The sequence below is a fragment of the Peromyscus californicus genome, unplaced genomic scaffold (genome assembly GCF_007827085.1).
Source record: "Peromyscus californicus insignis strain IS unplaced genomic scaffold, ASM782708v3 Scaffold_16__1_contigs__length_79575227, whole genome shotgun sequence".
NCBI lineage: Eukaryota > Metazoa > Chordata > Mammalia > Rodentia > Cricetidae > Peromyscus > Peromyscus californicus.
Window position 1 is genome coordinate 13,632,453 of NW_026294458.1, and position 12,620 is coordinate 13,645,072.

General features: G+C 49.7%; 1 protein-coding gene across 1 annotated transcript in view; it reads left to right on the forward strand.

The window, feature by feature from the left end:
• The first annotated feature begins 452 nt into the window (after positions 1 to 452).
• The window catches only part of Sema5b (semaphorin 5B), a 123,180-nt gene continuing 111,012 nt past the window's right edge, over positions 453 to 12,620 (forward strand). The window contains exon 1 of the mRNA XM_052740439.1: positions 453 to 716. The gene's annotated coding sequence lies outside the window, so the exon portion shown is untranslated. The remainder of the gene's footprint in view (positions 717 to 12,620) is intronic.

The window sequence follows — 12,620 nt, forward strand, 5'->3', positions numbered from 1 at the left end:
TAAAAGGTTTGGGGAATTGGGGAGCCCTGGGTATGTGTGTGTGTGGAGGGGGGGGGGGTGTCCTCAGGCTCCAAGTTGGAGTTGGTTTGAGATGGGGTTGGCAGAGCACGGTAAGGTGGGACCTGACAAAAGATGGGAAGAGCTCAGAGACCTAGGACAGAGGCAGCTTCTGTCCACCGTTCCCAGTAGCACGCAGGCCTGGGGCCGGAGCCCTGCTAGGGGGGAAATGGGGATGCAGGGCGCCCCCTCGCGCTCTCCTGAGCTCCTTGGGGCTGGCGGGTGAAGCGCTAGCAGGGGCAGGTCCTCTCCATCCCCCTCCTCCTTTTCTCTCCCGCTCCCCTCCTTCTCTCCCCTGGCTCCCAACTCCTCCCCCACCGCTCCCCCCCTCCCCTTCTGCTCCCTCGCTCTCCTCCTCCCCTCTCTCTCCGGCGCGCGGGGTCTGGAGCTAGTTGGAGCGCGGGGGTTGGTGCTGGAGCCCAGCTCCGCCGAGCCCGGCGGGTCGGCCGCGCATCCAGCGGCTGTTGGAGCAGCCCGAGCGCAGCGGGCCGGACCGGAGTCGGGGACTGCATCGGAGCGCTGAGCCCATAGCCGGGATCCTTCTTGTTCGGCCGCCCCATTCCCAGACGGGCCACCAGCTCTGGGGTTCGTCACCGTGGTCTGCACCGCCGGGAGCCCAGGGCCGCCGGGAACCCGGCACCTGCGTGTGCTGCTGGGAGGTGAGTCCGGGAGCTCCCGGCGCTTTTCCCTCGCCGGCTGGGGCTGCAAGTTGCAAACTTCAGCAACTCGGGTGGGTAGGGGGGTGGGAGTCCGGGGGCGCTGGTAAGTTGGAGGCAGGTTGGAGAGGCTCCAGGGGGCAGGAGAGCGGGGCCCTGGGCTTCAGCGCTTTCCAGGGCCACCTCAGCTGGGGCGCCTTCGGTGCTGCTGCTGCGCTCGTGCCACCCGCCTGCTCCGGGTTCTGGCTCCACTGGGCTGCGATCCGCGCGTCTGGGCTGCAACCGCGGCGGAGACTCAGAGCCCGGGCCTGGAGGAGGGGGGAGGACCGACGACGGAAAGGCGAGGAGAGAACGGGACAGAGGCGCGGAGACTGGGCGGAGATGGAGGCTGAGCAGAGGGCGGGCGGGCAAACCTGGCAGAGGGAGAGTGAGGGAGGCGAGGCGCGTGGGAACGCGTGGCCGGCTCAGAGTGTGAAATCTCCCGCGCAGGGACGTCCCCGCGCCGCCGCCACTAACTCGGCCCTCACCGGATTCTTCCCAGCCTCCCCCCGCCGCCATAGGACACCCTAGTCTTGACTGGGCCCTACGGAGCCCAGACTCTGTCCTCCCAGGCCCTGGATGGAGCAGCCCGGGGGCCCCTCGCTCCCGCCTCGGCCAGTGAAGTGGGTGCGGCGGCGGGAACCCGGGACTAGAGGGGCGATTTCCTGATTTATTTTTCTCATGGTAATTTGTCTTTGTGATTGGGGCTGCCCATTCACTTTCCGCTCACGTCGTGCGGGAGATCCAGCGCGGAGGGAGGGAGCGGGGGGCTCTTGGGCACAGCGAGGGATGCGGACTGGAAAGGGGATACGGGGACCCGAGTCGGGCGGGCGGGAGCGGAGACAGAAGTAGCAGGAGGACCACCGCGGAGAAAAAAAAAAAGCAAGGCTGGACAGGATCGGCCAGACGCTGTGGGTTTCCGTTGCCTGCCTCAAACTTTAAAGAACCAGACGACCACCTGAAGCGCCGATCTCACCCCTTTTGGTCCCCTTACCCAGGCCTGGTTCTAGGTCGTCTTCGCCCTGCTTGCGCCAGACAAGAGTGGGCCTTGCGTTTGGATCCAAAGCGGTGGCCTCGGGACCTTGCCCCCAGGCCTGTGGTCCTCTCCCGGCTTTCGGTGGGAGAGGAAGAGAACCTGCAGAGCCCATCTGGGCAGCCCACCTTCGTGGGCCGCGCGTTCTGGATCAACCAAATAGGACTGGGGTGTTTGAAGTTTACCTGTGTCTAGAACCTACAAGATCCTACTTTCTCTGGCCCGGACTCCGATCTGTTTCCTCCACCCTTTAAGTAAATTCAACCTCCTTCCTCCCGTCTCAGCTCTCCCATTGCCCACGCCCACCGTGAACCAACTTGGACCGCATTCTGTTCTACCATTTTCTCCATCCTCACTCTCCCCTTGTCTTTTAGCCCATCCGTTTTCAGTCTGCCTAACCCTCCTTCCCTTTTTTTTCCTGGCATTTGTAAGTGGTTTCTCATCTTTCCGGAGCCCACGACCTTGGGGAAGGGGCAAAGGAGAACCCGAGCTTTAGAATGGGACCTCATCAGTATGGGGGGCGGGGGAGGTTCTGGGGGGATGGCGGAGGGAGCAAAGTAAGAAAAAAAAAAAAACCACCCTGTCTCACATGGAGCTTCTTCCCAGTGTAGGGAGAAGAAGAGAAAATGAGAGTTAAGTGGGGTGGGTGTCGTTTCTTAGCAGCGAGAACCTTCTGACCTTCTGGGCTTTAGAGGAGGAAAGAACACCTGTACTGTAGCAAATCAAGAAAGGTACCAGGGGAGTGTGTGTGTGTGTGTGTGTGTGTGTGTGTGTGTGTGTGTGTGTGTGTGTGTGTTTGCTGGCATCCTTTCTGCTTATCACCAGCTGCCACCACCAGTTTGGGGAGGAATGGCAGATCCTTCATCTCTGTGTCTCCATCAGTGGGAGCCTCAAGCATTTCTAAAGCACCTATGGCATGCAACCCTCAGTACTAGTGCTCATTCAAACCAACCAACCACGAGGCACAGAATTTCTGCCCAGCGAGGCTTGGTGCCCAGGGAGGCTTAGGTTTTCCTGAGAGAAACTAGCTTGGCGACTCAGGTGGAACAGGACTGGGACCCTTCCTCACCAGCTGTTTCCAAGGAGGATCCTATAGGGCCAGGGCCTGACAGGAGGAGTTCCCTTATTTCAAGAGCCGGACTAAAAGGGAGAGAAATTGGGAGGCCAGCTGATGCTTCCTTCACATTGAGGTTGGAAGAATCCTGGCTTGAAAGCCCATCCATCTACTGCTTCTTTTGTTTATTTGGTTAGGCTTAGTTTTTTGGTGTTTTTTAAATTTATTTATTTTACTTTATTTGTATGAGTGTTTTACCTTCATGCATGTATGTGTACCATGTGTGTGCCTGTTGGATCCCCTGGAACTAGGATTGTGGATGGCTGAGAGCCACCATGAGGGTGCTGGCAATTGAATCCAGGCTCTCTGCAAGAGCAACAAGTGACTGTAACCACTTAGCCATCTCTCCAGCAACCCCACCCCACCCCACCCCCCGCCCCTCTTGAGACAACATCTTAGTAACCTAGGCTGACCTCAAACTTGACACTCCTCCTGCCCCGGCCTCCTGATGGCTGGGATCACAGATATGAGTCAACATGACCGACTTCATCACTTCTTACCAAGGTTCAAGATGAGAGAGAGAGCTTGGAGATTGTTGGTGTTGGGGAGATCAGAAACGCAGACCCTACAGAATGTAAGGTAACAACATGCTGATCAGGTAGGCAATTAGAGTGGATTGGCTGAGGATAACTGGGTGTTTAAAGTCAAACTGTTTGGATGAAATGGTCCAAACAAACCCAACTTACAGCTTTAGAGCTATCTGACTCCCTATATCTACAGGCCCCCAAAAGTTAAGATTTCAAGGCATGAGAATATCTACTCTGGAGGGGCATGCTATTATGTTTCTCTGTACCTTGGGGATCCACTGGAATATTCCTCAGCCCTGCCCTACCTTCATCATCTTGGATCCCAGCTTCCTGTCACTTTTACCGTTCTTCTGAGAGATAATAATTCTTAGGTGAAGGCTTCTGAGCACTGTGCACTCATTGACACAAGGTTCCAGATATGGAGCTGAGGCTGGGACTCAAGCTCCTGTCAGTCTTCCTACTTTAATCTAGTGGATGTAAACTAATTGTATACTTTACTTGGGGAAAAGAATGTATGGCTTTCTTTTCTCTAATATAGAAAAACCTTCAGAAGTATGATGAGGGAACACTGGAGGTTCACATTAGTTCTTCAGGAATCCCAAGGACTATCCAGAAAGCCTTGGGCCCTGAGTATGGCTCTAAAAGGGGGAAGGAAGTCCCCAGAAGAAGCAGGGGAGGAATGCTAGCCATTTGTAGAAAATCAACCCAACAAGTCTGAAGGAAGGTTGCTGTGTGGAGTGTATGAATTTGGAAAGAAGATGCATTGGGTCTAGTTCTTTGGAACTCTGACTGTAACCATCCTCTCCTTGGTGTTGGTTCCACTCCATATCCCACAGGGGCTCAATTAGATACTACAGCCAACCAATTCATTGCTTCCACTGAGCTCTGAGGTGATAGAATGGACCTCATTCTATAGACAGAAGATGAAAGTACACACCACCTTCTATACTGTCTCGAAGGACCCCAGGGCCAGAGTCTGAAATCCACCACTCACACCTCAGTAACCAGCAGCCTGATGTGTCTCATGATCCTCGAATGTTAACTGTGTTGTTTTCTGGGTACAGGGTAGATGAGACCAACAGAGGTGAGACATTCCTGTCGCCTTATTACCGACCACCTGCTCTCTGCCAGGCCCTGTGCTGGGAGCTGTAGATAGAAGAATAAACAAGACTTGTCTTTGGTCGCCCTTGTGCGTGCGAATCAGCATCCCCAGGAGAGCGCGATTACCAGCCTTGCCTCTGTGTCCGAGATAGAATTTACTGTGTCTGCGACTTGTACGTTTGTCTAGGTGACCTGACATTTAATGTCAGCTTGTCCGAAGGATTTGGAAGTCCAGGGTTTCAACTAAGAAGACTAGGATTCCACTTCCTTAGCTGATACCACAGTCCCCTCCAGTGACTTCAGACTCTTTTAATTTGCTGTGTGGCTGGACATCTCCCTTCTACCCAGGGTATAGACAAAGGCAAAGCCAGGCCTCTGGGGATGACAGCTATTGGAAGGGGATATTGGTTGGTAATTTATACTTCAAGGTTTGAATGTCCCTGGGCATGGCAACATCTCTGTCTTGGCCAGCCATCTGATCAGGGCCTCCATTTTCTATGACATGTGGGATGTATGTGTGCATGGTAGTTACTTCTATAGAAGGCGTTCTCTTTGAATTCGTAGTTTTGCATTTGAATTCAAGCATCACTTGGGATGATCTTACATTTCTGACAATGCTTTAACTAACTTGTTTTTTTTTTTTGGTTTTTCGAGACAGGGTTTCTCTGTGTAGCTTTGCGCCTTTCCTGGAACTCGCTTTGTAGACCAGGCTGGCCTCGAACCTAACTTGGTTTTAAATGTATGACAAGATCCCAAAGTGGGTGTCCTGGCTAACATGATTTTATTGAATTGACAGAATAGAGCTCTCTTTTTGGAGCTTATATGGGCAACACTTTTTTTTTTTTTTTTAGAGGCATAAGGCTACTCTTCCCAAACCTCCCTCTCTGTGGCTTTGGTTTGATGACATCTGCTTAGCTGAGGATCTTTGTATGTGTCATTCTCCACGTCTGACAGGCTTCCTCCAAGGGTTCCTTCTGAGGAAACCTTCCTTCAACCAGCTTGTATGCTAGAAAGTGGCAGCTAGAGAAGTTCCAACTGGAAGCAGAGTTCTGTGTGTTCTGTGGCTCTGCCATGCCCCTTCCCTTCTGCGTTGGTGTGTTTTGCCTTCCTGAGCTGAGAGATGTAAGCCAGACCTTGCAGAACGCCCGCTTTAATCTTGACAGGAGCAGGGAGCTTACTGACAAGAAATTATTAGGGTTGATGACTTGAAAGTGGGCAAAAGAGATGATAATTTTCTGTCCACTTTGCTGCTGGGTGTCCTGAAGGAAGGAGGAGGGACCCGGGGCCAGCGACAGCTTGGGAGTATTTGACCTTGAGTAGAGTCCTCCCGGTTGGCCTGTGTCTCATTCTCCACTGTCTGGCTTGAAACCGGAGGATGAGGATTCTCCCTGACCTTCCCAGAGTGCATGGGAGGTTTCAACGCTGCATGTGCTGAGCCCCGCCATGAAGCGGCCTCATTGATCAGTCTTTAATAAGGGTGGCTTAATCAGACTTGCACATAGAACTCCCTTGAATTTGAAGCCTTGTCGATATTATCAGAATATCTTTGCATTTGAACCAGCAACCTCTCTGGCTGGCTAGCATCTTTTGTGACGGGAAAGGCTGGTTCTTGGAGGACAGCTAGTAGCCATCTGTTCTACCCATTCCCAGAGGATCACATGAGAAGAGATAGGTTTCACCTAATGAGGAGGCTGGGTTAGCTTTGAGGGTTCTCTCTGACTTGTCTGTAAGACGATCAGATTTCTCATCTAGAAAAAGGAGGGTGAGCCCCAAGACCGTCTCTGGCAGAGACTGCAGTTGCTTCTTGACCTCCCAGGGGTCTTGCCTTGACTCTTGCGGATTATTTGTGGGGAATTTTAGCTTTAGGCCAGTTTCTAACCCTCCTCTTGGAAGCTCACCTGACTGCCAGTCTCTGTCTTCTCAGAAAGCAAGCACAGTCCCCTTTTAACCTCAGTCTAAGCCAAAAGTCCCGTGGAAGTAAGTGTGCTGTTGAGGTAAGCATGTGGGGGAGGGAAACGCGCGCGCGCGCGCATGCGTGCGTGCGTGCGTGTGCGTGTGCGCGTGCGCGTGTGCGTGCGTGCGTGCGTGCGTGTGTGTGATGAATACGTGTGTAGTACATTGCACAGCTATGCACTATGGTTTTGACCGCTAGATTAATTTTTCTTTGTAGATTCTCCCTCCCCTAGACGACATGAGGCCGCCAAAGGGGCAACTTCAAGGAAACAGCTTGGGGGGGGGGGGTGGCGACTGAGGCCCTTCTCCCCTTGCTAGCCAACTGGTCTACCTGAGCCAAAGCCCCCTCCCAACGGTTGTAGTGACTGTCCTGGGGGCCCTTCAGGATCCCAGCTGCAGAGAGAACAAAAGAGCTGCAGTTGTCTCTTGATTATTCAGGGATGGATGGATCCTGTGTGCAAAGCACAGCCAGAGGCCTCTTCCTCTTCTCTGGGTGTCCTCAGTAATTCTTTATCTGGGGTGAGAAGCTGAGAGATCTTATCATTTAGTACCAACTTTTGTTTCTAGTGGCCTGTCCCGTCTTTTCTTTCTCTAAGGCACCTTGAGGAAACAAGGAGCCTCCAAGAGGCCTCCGCCACCTCAAGCAGACTACTTTCAGGGACCACGTATTTGCTCTATTGACTGGCCAGAGTTTGTTTCTGTCCAAAAGCAGGGCAGAAGAGGAAAGTACCACTGGGACTAAGTTTCGGTAGATGTCCCAGAATCCTGGCATCTTCTCATCCTTCTAGTTTTTGTAAAGCTTGTAGTTTGTTTTTGGAGTCACTTGGTACACTGGGTCTCATCAGGAATCTGTAAGAACACTGCAGTGTCCTTGAGCAAGAGCCTCCAAACAGGCCAAGACCCGATAAGGAGTGCCTCTGCTAATGGCCCCCAAGGCTGAAGGTAATTTTCTTACATAAGGCAGGTAGGTGCTTTAGGCTGTAGCTCTCTAGAGGTTTAGTGTGCTGGGTCCAGTGGAGAGAAGGCTGCATACCACTGCATATTGGGAGCCCTGGCTTGCTCCAGGCCAATGCTGAATTCACTGGTTCCTATAAGAATCACCCGGAGAGCTTTAAAATATGTACATGACAGGGGGTAGGAAGATGGCTCAGTGGGTAAGAATGTTTATGTTACAAGACTGTCAACCTGAGTTCAGAATCCACGTAAAAGTCCAGCGGCTGGGAGGTGTACCTTTAATCCCTGCACTCTTATTGCAGATGGGACCTGAAGACAGGAGAATCACCTGGCAGTTCATGGGGCCAGCTAGCTTTCAGTATGCTATGCAGTGGTAGATGGTGAGAACCAACTCCTGAAAGTTGGCCTCTGACCTACACACACACACACACACACACACACACACACACACACACACACACACACCACAGCATGTGAATGCCTGCACTCACATACACATACACACAGAAAAATAAAATATTTAACTGGGCATGGTAGCACATGCCTTTAACCCCAATACTAGGGAGGCAGAAGTAGGTGAATCTCTGAGTTTGAGGCCAGCCTATCCTCTGTCTACATAACCGATTGCGGACCAGCCAAGGCTACATGGTGAGACCCTGTCTCAAAAAAAAACAAAACAAAAATCTGAATTTTATATATATGCATGTGTGTGTGTGTGTGTGTGTGTGTATTTGACCATGTATATGAATATGTTAATTATACATGACTGTCCTATCCTAGACCTCAATTAAGTTAGAATTCCTGAAGGTAGAGCCTGGCACTGGTTGGTGTGTGTGTGTGTGTGTGTGTGTGTGTGTGTGTGTGTGTGTGTCCCATATGCAGCTCTGGTTGGGAGCCACTGACCTAAATCTTTCCTAGATTCCACCTGGCCTCGTGCCAATGGCACACAGCATCTCTTAGCCCTCACTCTTCTAAACAGTCCATTCCTTTTGCTCCTAGCATTCAGATCACAGCCACTGCTAATGTTCCTGCATTTTGAATTTAATGACTTTTTATTACAAACTGATTATGGGAGCTCTTCCTAAAATAATTTTTGGCCACTTTTTGTCTTAAAAAGCGTTTATAAAAATAATGCATCTATTCAACACGTACTCGAAGAGAGGTGTGTACTCAGTTGTGGGCATATGTCTGGGAGACTTTGCACCCAGCTCTTTTCACTCAACAACATATTGTGATAATTTCCCCATGTCTTCAGTATTTTTCTGAAATGGACTTCTTAATGGCTGCCTGTATTCCATCCTATGGATGCACCATAATTTATTTAGCAAATGCTCTGTGGTTGGACATTTAGACTGTAAGCCATTTTTCACCATTATAAATAATGCTGCAGTGAACATCCTTGGACATAAATCTTTAGGCTATTGATGATTATTTCCTCAGAACAGATTTCCTGAAGTGGGATATTTATGCTTCTTTTTGACGTGGTCCATTAAGACCATTTCTGTCTGATTTCCTATAGCCGTAATAAGTTCTTGAATTCAGACCTAAAAAAGCAAAGTTTTTCAGTGAATTCTGGGGCTGTACAATGACCCCGTTGCTTTTTCTCACATGTAGGCCCACCCCCAGATCAGTTTCATATAATGCTGCCTTGGCCTTTAGATGAATACTCAGTGTCGTCTACCTCTGACCTTTCACCTTCTCAGCCCTTTGCTCTACCACCTCCAACCCTTGAACCCTTTGCACTCAGGGCCCTGAAACACTTATTCTGCAATAACCACTATTATTTATCCAGCTGTTCCTATGTACCAGGTAGTGTGCTAAACATTTTAAATGCATTGTCTTTTTTCATGCTCTTGTGCCTTATGTACAGATATTATTTTTCTCTCCACTTTCCACATGAGGAAATTGAAACCTTGGAAGATAAAACAATTTGCCCAAGGTTACACAGCCGATAAGCTGGGATTTAAACCCAGAATCTTTATGCTTAATGACTGCATATACGTTTCTTCAGTCTTTTTAGTAACTTTTGGCTTGTGTTCCACCAGCATCCTATGGGTTTATACTGTGCCTTTCTCTAGCAGAAGAGGAAAAACTGCTCACATGTGAACGGTAGGAAAGTAGGTGTGTTAGGCATTATTTTCTCCTTTATTCATTTATGTGTTTTTGAGACAATCTCACTGTTTACCTCAGGCTGACCTTGAACTTGGGATCCTCTTGGTTCTGCCTCCCCAGTGCCAGGATGGCAGATGTATATCCCCGCTCCCTTCCTGTTTGCTTCCTTGATTATGTCCTTGCCCCCTCTTCCCAAATAGTCTGCAATAGGAAATACTCCTTACCTCCTCACCAACCGACTGCCAAGATCCCAGCATACCTTGCAACTGAGCAGGTCCAGGTATGACACATCTCCGGTACAGCTTCCCCAGCAAGTGGGGAGAAGTGGGCTACCACTTTCTTAGGATGGACTACAAAGCTGTCAGGGTTGTATGCTCTGGTATTATGGAGGAAAGGAAGCCTAATTTTGTTGGAAGTCAAATATTGTTTCAAGTACAAGATTGGGTATATTCTTGTATTCTTACATCTATAGCATGTCATTGCTGAGAAGGCTGAGAAGTGGTAACCAAACCTGTCCGTTCTGATTGCATTCTGGCTGTGACCAAGAACCAGGTGGAAATGTGACACAATGCTCAGATGAAAGAGAACATTTCAGCTCATGGTTACAGTGTCCAAAGAAAGAAATGATATGTTGAGAGACCTTTCTTGGGTTGTAGGAAATCTGATTTGGAGAAGAATGATACTATGATTGGGGATTCCAAAAGGGAAGACGCTTTGTGGCAAGTGAGCTTCCAGAAAGTGAAGCTTCTCATTTTTATCCAGTACTTGGATAAGACTAGAGTAATCGAGCTTATCAAATTTGTTGATGACAAGACCATAATGGGCAGCTTCTATAAAAGACAGAATAAAGATTCAAAAATGATCTCAACAGACTGGAATGCCGGGTTTAAATTAACAGAATGAAATTTAACAGGGGCAGATGGAAAGTCGCATTTAGATTGCAGAAATTAATTACTGAAGTTCTTGAGGGAGCTGGGAGTGGGGGCAGACCTGCTTTGGCTGAGAGCCTGAGAAACAGATCTGAGGGGTTTGATGCTGCACAGACTTCAAAGGAACCCCATAAGGTGATGAGGTCGCTCAAAACAATATTATCTTAAATGGCACAAAGAGATGCAAGACCCAGTATGTGTTCTCCCTGGTCATCTGGACTCATTCCTGGATGTGGATTTTCAAGGAGACCTCAGCTAACTCAAGGTTGGTCAGTGGAAGGCACTTGGCAGGAGGAGGGTCTTGGAACGCTCAGTCATGGAAGCACCAGGGAAAGAAGCTACTGTGTTCAGAGAGGGGGAAATGCCTGTGATCACAGTCATGGTGGCTGACCACAGAGAGAACATAGAGCTCTTCAGCCTTGAGGAAGCAGAGGACTGTTGCGAGAGATATTTGATCACACTGTGTGAAGATGTGTCTCTTTCCTTCCTTGCCTGCCCTTAGGCATCTTATGATAGGTTTAATAAAGAGCTAAGAGGCCAATAGCTAGGCAGGAGAGGATAGGTGGGACTTCTGGGGACAGAGAAGAACTCAGGGAAGAGTCTGAGAGACCAGGCATTTGCCATCTAGATAGGGAGGAAGTTGGTACTGAGGAGAGCTAATGAGCCACGTGGCAGAATATAGATTAATATAAATGGGTTAATTTAAGTTATAAGAGCTAGTGGGGAGCCGGGCAGTGGTGGCGCACGCCTTTAATCCCAGCACTCGGGAGGCAGAGGCAGGCGGATCTCTGTGAGTTCAAGGCTAGCCTGGACTACAGAGTGAGTTCCCAGGAAAGATGCAAAGCTACACAGAAAAACCAAAAAAAAAAAAAAAAAAAAAAAAAACCCAGCTAGTTGGGAACAAGCCTAAGCTAAGGCCAAGCTTTTATATTTCATACTTGATAAGAAGCCTCTGTGTCATTATTTGGGAGCTGGCAGTCCAAAGAAAGTCTGACTGCAGAAGATTCTGGAATAGAAAGTCCCAGAAGTTGGGGTTTTCAGAAGGCACCAGATGAGTTCAGTGAGGTAACTGTCTATTCAGTCCGACTGCCTGGGGAACTCCTGCCCTGAAGACGGATGATGGTCAAGTCTCAGCCTGGAGCACTCAGTTCCCTTTTGCTACTGGAAAGCAGGGGTTCTCCAGGTGAGTTCCCTGGCCAGCAGCAGCAGCAGCTGCGCCATCTGGGGCTTGTCAGCATTTGAATGGCACCCGATACCTACTCAACCAGCAGTTTCTGTCACCTAGCTCGTTAACTCTCCAGGACATTGGACTTCTTGCTGGAGTTGAAGCCCTGCTTTGGACCATGGCTCCTTCTATTGCTGGATGCTTGAGACACTTACTTCCAAGTCCTCCTGCAACCAGTTGTTAGGGAAGCTGGGGAGAGCCTTAGAATGAGTGTGGACTGAAGGAAAGAGTCAGACTGGGGTTCAAATTCAGGGTGACTTTTTTTTTTTTGGTGCTGGTTTTTATACAACTTCTTTTCCATCTCTTAGCCCCCTCCCCTGCCCCACACTGTATGATTAAGGAATATGGGTTTAATGGTTTAATGGACAATAACAGGATGTAGTGGGGGGAACTACTGCAATACCTGAGATAATCATCTTATAAAGATAAAAGGTCTATTTTGGCTCACTGTTTCTGAGGTTTCAGCCCATGATTGACTGAACCCTTGCTTTTGAGCCTACAGCAAGGCAATGTATGTTGGCAGCAGCATCAGACAGAACCGTTCACCTCACAGCCAGGACACAAGAAAAGAAAAAGGAAGAGGCCAGGGTTCCACAGTCCCTTTCATGGGCACACCCCCAAAGACCCAAAGACCTAGGCTCCATCTTTTAAAGGTTCCATCCCTTGGCAGTAGTACCATGCTGGGGAACAAGATGCCACCGCACGGGCCTCTTGGGGACATTGCAGATCCAAACTCTATCTGAGGCTCTTGTGGATGTTCATCGTTAGAACCAGATCATGCTGGAAGGTTTTCTCCCCATTGGCATCACGATTGCCCATCCCTGTGTGTGATCCTGGAGGCCTGCACAGAGAAACCTTGGACATGGGCTCCCCTACTCTCTTCACGGCCCACACTAGTGTGGGGCTCCCTCAAGTTGAAT